The 7,207-nt window shown below is 44.0% G+C and overlaps 1 pseudogene; it reads right to left on the reverse strand.

Annotated features, from left to right (window-relative positions):
• Nucleotides 1–442: 442 nt before the first annotated feature.
• Nucleotides 443–561, reverse strand: LOC143936405 (5S ribosomal RNA; annotated as a pseudogene).
• Between the last annotated feature and the right edge of the window lie 6,646 nt (nt 562–7,207).

Consider the following 7,207-nt stretch of genomic DNA (forward strand, 5'->3'; position numbering starts at 1 on the left):
ACAAACCAGGCCCAACCCTGCTTAGCCTCTGAGACCAAACGAGATTGGGCGCTTTCAGGGTGTTGTGCCCGTAAGCAATTTCTTTGTGCACTCTCAACCCTCTTGACAAATGCCAAGATGGTCACCTTGGGAAACAAGGGAAAAAAAACAGGTCAAAGTCAACAACATAAAAAGAATCCTACGGTATCCGGTATTCCCAGGCGATCTCCCAATCAAGACACTAACCAGACCAGATCCTTCTATGTCACCTGGTCTTCCCAGGCAGTCTCCCATCCAGGTACTAACCAGGCCTGATGCTGCTAAGCCTCTGAAATCAGATGAGATCGGGTGCTTTCAGGGTGATGTGGCCGTAAGTGTTCTCTTCAAGACACGCCCAACCCTCTTGACAAACGCCAAGATGGTCGCCTTGAGAAACAAGTTCAAAGCCAACAACAAAAAAAGAAACCTATGGCACCTGGTATTTCCAGGCGGTCTCCCATCCAGGTACTAACCAGGCCCGACACTGTTTAGCCTCTGAGATCAGATGAGATTGGGCACTTTCAGGGTGATGGGGCCGTAGGTGATCTCTTTGGGCACTCTCAACCCTCTTGTTAAGCGCCAAGATGGTCACCTTGGGAAACAAGCGAAAATAAACAGGTAAACGCCAACAACATAAAAAGAAGCCTACGGCACCTGGTATTCACAGATAGTCTCCCATACAGGTATTAACCAGGCCGTACACTGCTAGGTCTCCGAGATCAATGAGATTGTGCGCTTTCAGGGTGATGTGGCCATATGTGTTCTATTTAGACACTCTCAACCCTCTTGACAAATACCAAGATGGTTATCTTGGGAAACAAGTGAAAAAAAAGGTCAACGCCAACAACATAGACCCTGGCGGTCTCCCATCTGACCCAGACCCTGCTTAGCCTCTGAGATTTGGCGCTTTCAGGGTGATGTGACCTCAGACGAACGCTTTGGGACATACTCAAAACTCTTGACTGATGCTAAAATGGTCACCTTGGGAAACAAGCGAAAGAAAAACAGGTCAAAGCCAACAATATAAAAAGATTCCTACGGCACCTTTAATTAGGTACTATCCAGGCCGGACCCTGCTTAGCCTCTGAGATCAGATGAGATTGGGCGCTTTCAGGGGGATGTGGCCGTAGGAGATTTCTTTGGGCTCTCTCAGCCCTCTTGACAAATGCCAAGATGATCACCTTGGGAAACAAGCGGAAAAAAAAAACCATGTCAACGCCAACAACATAGAAAGAATCCTACGGCACCTGGTATTCCCAGTTGGTCTCCCATCCAGTTACTAATCAGGCCCGATAATGCTTAGCCTCCGAGATCAGACAAGATCAGGCACTTTCAAGGTGATGGGGCCATAGGCGATCTCTTCGGGCACTCTCAACCATCTTGACAAACGCCAACATGGTCATCTTGGGAAACAAGCGAAAAAAAACAAGTCATTGCCAACATTGGAGGCTAAGCAGGGTTGAGCAATCAGTTTCCTTGCCTGAAATAGGCATCTCAGAACTGCCATCTGGCTACTTCCCGGGTTTCCAACTCCTTCAACTAATCCCAGGAGACAATACTTCGCCTCCATCCTGGTGGAGGTTCCAACCACCCGATCAATGGTTCCTGTCACCTCTGTCCAGTAGCGGATCAACTTCGGGCATCTCCAAAACATGTGCATCATGTCTCCCCCCATGTTCCCGCACCAGGGGCAACTTGCGTCCGGCCGTTCGGCCAAACTGAAAAAGTTTACGAGGAGCATAATAGGTTCTATATAATAAGAACAGATGTGACATCCTCTGTGAGGAGAGCCACAATTCACCACAGGCAGGATTCCTGTGGCCAATTATAGCTCAGGGGGGTTTAGTACACACCCCACACTATATAAGGCCGCCAGCACGGCGGCCTTGTATAGTGTGTTGCGGTGGTCAGGGAAAGAGGACGATAGGCAGGGACAGTGTCTTTACTGCTTGGGAACCTAGCACTGTTACAGTGGGTGTTATGTGCCTCCTGCACAGTACACACCTGAAGCTACCCTTTATTACTGGTGTTCAATTTCTGCAATACATGCATCTGCAGTGCAGAAGTTAGAGTCGGTGTTGTGTGCCTCCTGCACAGTATACACCTTATTGCTGGTGTTCTGTTTCTGTAATACAGGAACCTAGCACTGTTACAGTGCTAGGGTGTACAGAGAAGCTGGTATATATAGAAGACTACAGCATACAGAAGCATACCAGAATACAGAATACAGGTTTCGTGTATGTAGATAGGCTTGAGTATACAGAGATGCTAGAGTAAACAGTGAGGCTGGGGTACACAGAGAGGCTAGTTTAAAGACAAATACAAAGATGTTAGTGTATATAGAGAGGTTAGTGTATAGAGAGAGTCGAGTGTATACAGAAAGGACAGTGCATATAGAGAAGCTAGTGTATACAGAAAGGGTATACATGAAAGCTGACATTCTATACAGAAGACTGGGTAGTGTATACAGAGAGCCTAGTGGGTACAGAAGACAGGCTGGTGTATTCTAGCTAGTTTTTACAGTCTAGTGTATACAGAAGACAGGCTGTGGTATACAGAGAGTTTAGTGTATTCAGAGAGTCTAGTGTATACAGTCGGCGAGTGTATACATAAGACTGGCTAGTTTACACAGTGTTTACAGAGATGCAAGGGTGTACAGAGAAGCTGGTATATATAGAAGACTACAGCATACAGAAGAAAGGCTAGTTAATACACAATACAGAAGACTCGTGTATGTAGATAGGCTTGAGTATACAGAGATGCTAGAGTAAACAGTGAGGCTGGGGTACACAGAGAGGCTAATTTAAAGAGAGGCTAGTATATACAAAGATGTTAGTGTATATAGAGAGGTTAATGTATAGAGAGGGTCGAGAGTATACAGAAAGGACAGTGCATATAGAGAAACTAGTGTATACAGAAGACAGGCTTGGGTATACATCAAAGCTGACAGTGTATACAGAAGACTGGGTAGTGCATACAGAGAGTCTATTGGGTAAAGAAGACAGGCTGGTGTATTCTAGCTAGTTTTTACAGTCTAATGTATACAGAAGACAGGCTGTGGTATACTTGAGGGTTTAGTGTATTCAGAGAGTCTAGTGTACAGAGATGCAAGGGTGTACAGAGAAGCGAGAAGCTAGTATATATAAGGCTAGTGAATACAGGCTAGTGAATACAGAATACAGACTCGTGTATGCAGATAGGCTTGAGTATACAGAGATGCTAGAGTAAACAATGAGGCTGGGGTACACAGAGAGGCTAATTTAAAGAGAGGCTAGTATATACAAAGATGTACGGCACCTGGTATTCACAGATAGTCTCCCATACACGTTTAGTGTATTACAGAGATGCAAGGGTGTACAGAGAAGCTAGTATATATAGAAGACTACAGCATACAGAAGAAAGGCTAGTGAATACAGAATAAAGTCTGGCTTCTACGGAGAGGCTACCACTACGGAGATGCAGAACACTATCTAGGGTATATAGAGAGGCTAGATTATACAGAGAGGCTAGTGCATAGAGTGAAGCTATTGTATATATAGAAGCCTGGTTAGTGTATACAGAGAAGCTAGTGTGTACAGAAGAAAGGCTAGACAGGCTATAAAGAGAGACAAGTTTTTACAGAAGACAGTTTGGGGTATACAGAGATGCTAGTTTATACAGAGGATACAGAAGACAGAAGACGGGCTAGTGTATTCAGAACATAGGCTAGTGTATATCGAAGACAGGCTATTGTATGCAGAAGACCGGCTAGTGTAAACATACTGGTGTATATAGAGAGGCTAGTGAATTTAGAGGGTAGGCTAAGTGATAACAGAAGACAATCTGGGCTATACAGAGAATCTCATCATTTCATCTAGCTCACATCTCTAATGGAGTTTGTCTCATTGCCATGATATGCCTTTTCATTCTTATGCTAAATATAGATCACTACACGATTTTAATCATCCACATCAAGCATGCAATAAAACTATCATACATCAAAATAAACCATGTACGCTTTTGCTCTATTTTGCATATTTGTACCGGGACTGTGAGTATGTGACAGTCCTGACACACCATCCTGACTTATTTTTCTTTATTTCTTATTAGAAATGGAGAGTACTATCTCAAAATCCGCTTAAATCTATTCACTTCCATGAGTTCTACCGCTAATTGTACCTTAATGCAAAATGTTCACAAAACCATCCATTTGCTACCAGACATGCTGCACATCAGGGGTCAAGTGCTGGGGAAAAAAGTGTGGGAACTCTCACCCAAGTTCCACTCCCCCACCAAAAAAAATAAAAATAAATAAAGGTACGCTCATATGCATATATATTTCACAGAAAATACAGTACATTTATTGTAAAGTGCCAGTTTACAAATACAAAATAAGTTAACTTGTCAAACAGAATAATCAACACAATGGGTGATGATCTTTCCCTCGCAGGGAATTTCTAACACAAATACACCCTGTTCCAAGTTCAAATACAGCAAATTAGAAAATATCACACAAACTGGAATAACGTTGCCCTTGCCGTGCAAGATTATCGGCAACGGATCAAAAAACTCACGGATCGGATCATTCCTTGGATCTGAGTCACAGATCGGATCTTTTTTCGGATCAGCAAATAATAATTGAATTTGCAAAAACCTGTGAAAAATGTCACCACCATATAGTCCCCACTGCAATATACATCTCCCCTACTGTAATATCCACGTCATCTCCCCCAATAATATTTTGGCTGAGCATGGATGGGTATGGCTGGGTATTAGCAGAATATGTATTGGCAGGGTAAGTATTGGCAGGGTATTGCAGAATATTGGCAGGATAAGTATTGGCAGGGTATTGCAGAGTATTGGCAGGGTATGGCAGATTATTGCTGGGTATTGCAGATTATTGGCAGGGCATTGCAGGGTAAGTATTGCAGAGTCTTGGCAGGGTAAGTATTGCAGAGTAAGTATCGGCAGGGTATGTATTGCAGAGTATTGGCGGGGTATAGCAGAGTATTGGTGGAGTAATGCAGAGTATTGGCGGAGTATTGGTGGAGTAATGCAGAGTATTGGTGGAGTAATGCAGAGTATTGGTGGAGTAATGCAGAGTATTGGTGGAGTAATGCAGAGTATTGGCGGAGTATTGGTGGAGTAATGCAGAGTATTGGTGGAGTAATGCAGAGTATTGGCGGAGTAATGCAGAGTATTGGCGGAGTATTGGTGGAGTAATGCAGAGTATTGGTGGAGTAATGCAGAGTATTGGTAGAGTAATGCGGAGTAATGCAGAGTATTGGTGGAGTAATGCAGAGTATTGGTGGAGTAATGCAGAGTATTGGTGGAGTAATGCAGAGTATTGGCGGAGTATTGGTGGAGTAATGCAGAGTATTGGTGGAGTAATGCAGAGTATTGGTGGAGTAATGCAAAGTATTGGTGGAGTAATGCAGAGTATTGGTGGAGTAATGCAGAGTATTGGCGGAGTAATGCAGAGTATTGGCGGAGTATTGGTGGAGTAATGCAGAGTATTGGTGGAGTAATGCAGAGTATTGGTGGAGTAATGCAGAGTATTGGTAGAGTAATGCAGAGTATTGGTGGAGTAATGCAGAGTATTGGTGGAGTAATGCAGAGTATTGGCGGAGTAATGCAGAGTATTGGCGGAGTAATGCAGAGTATTGGCGGAGTATTGGTGGAGTAATGCAGAGTATTGGTGGAGTAATGCAGAGTATTGGTGGAGTAATGCAGAGTATTGGCGGAGTATTGTTGGAGTAATGCAGAGTATTGGTGGAGTAATGCAGAGTAATGCAGAGTATTGGTAGAGTAATGCAGAGCATTGGCGGAGTAATGCAGAGTATAGGCGGAGTAATGCAGAGTATGGGCGGAGTAATGCAGAGTATGGGCGGAGTAATGCAGAGTATGGGCGGAGTAATGCAGAGTATGGGCGGAGTAATGCAGAGTATTGGCAGAGTAATGCAGAGTATTGGCAGAGTAATTCAGAGTATTGGCAGAGTAATGCAGAGTATTGGCAGGGGAAATGCAGAGTATTGGCGGGGTAATGCAGAGTATTTGCGGGGTAATGTAGAGTATTGGTGGAGTAATGCAGAGTATTGGCGGGGTATTGCAGAGTATTGAGTAATGCAGAGTATTGGCAGGGTAATGCAGAGTGCTAGTGACTAACCTGGTTTACTTCTCGGGAGAGCACTGGGTAGAGGGGAGGGAGGAGACAGTCCGTATGCCAGCGGCGTGTGTCTGCCGCTGGCTGCGCTGGAAGCCGCATGCGCACTGCCCACTGACTCCAGTGCGTGCCCACGTGTACGGCCGATGTCATGTGACCGGTTGCTAGACGCGGAGCGGCCCTAGCCTAGCAACCAGTCACTGACTCGGGCTGCAGAGGAGCGGCGGGCTACGCACGAGCGGCGGGCTATTCGGGCTGCTAATGGGAACGGCGTTCCCGTTGTGGAAATAGTACAGGAACGCCGTTCCCATGCGTTCCCGCAGGACTCGAGCCCTGCTGCACATACTAAGAGTAATGTAACCATCGCTCTCTAACGATGTAAACAGTTTTATTGCTTTTCTGATATTGACCGAGTATCTCTGACATTAACTGAGTATCTCTCTGCACTATGATCTTATTAATAATAATAATAATAATAATAATAATAGGATTGTGTAATGCAAAGATCAAGTAGTCTAATATAAGCTTTCTCATTGGTACCGGCATATCCTTTAAATTTAGACTAACGCAACTATTTCTCGGCCATTTTCAAGCTAAGCTTTCAATCTCTTACCATTGAACAGCGATACTTCCTCCCTACAATATTAAGCCATTTAAATGTCCTATTGGTCGTCTATATTATACAACTCTCTGAAAAGCCTATATGTAGAGAATAAAACTAGTCTTACATCTTAATAAAACAGTTTTATTACTCAACCAGTATCAGCTGTCATGTACTGTATTACTTCTTTTTCTCCACCTTATCTGTCACAGTTAAAACACAGTGACAAAACATTTCTTTTTACCGCAGCAAAATGTGAGAAAAGCAGTGTAAGCCGTCTTTCTGCCATATGCAACCATCTCTCGCTACCTCTATGCAATGGGATTCTCTTTCCAGTGGAAACGGAAAACAGTCAGTGTAAGCCGTCTTCGTGCGTAACAAAATTAATGGAACGATTTACACGTTAGAATTTGCAAGCTACGTCAATTTACTATTAAATAGAGTAC

The sequence above is a fragment of the Lithobates pipiens genome, unplaced genomic scaffold (assembly GCF_037356315.1).
Source record: "Lithobates pipiens isolate NorthernLeopardFrog02 unplaced genomic scaffold, aLitPip1_a1.2 Scaffold_28, whole genome shotgun sequence".
NCBI classification, from domain to species: domain Eukaryota; kingdom Metazoa; phylum Chordata; class Amphibia; order Anura; family Ranidae; genus Lithobates; species Lithobates pipiens.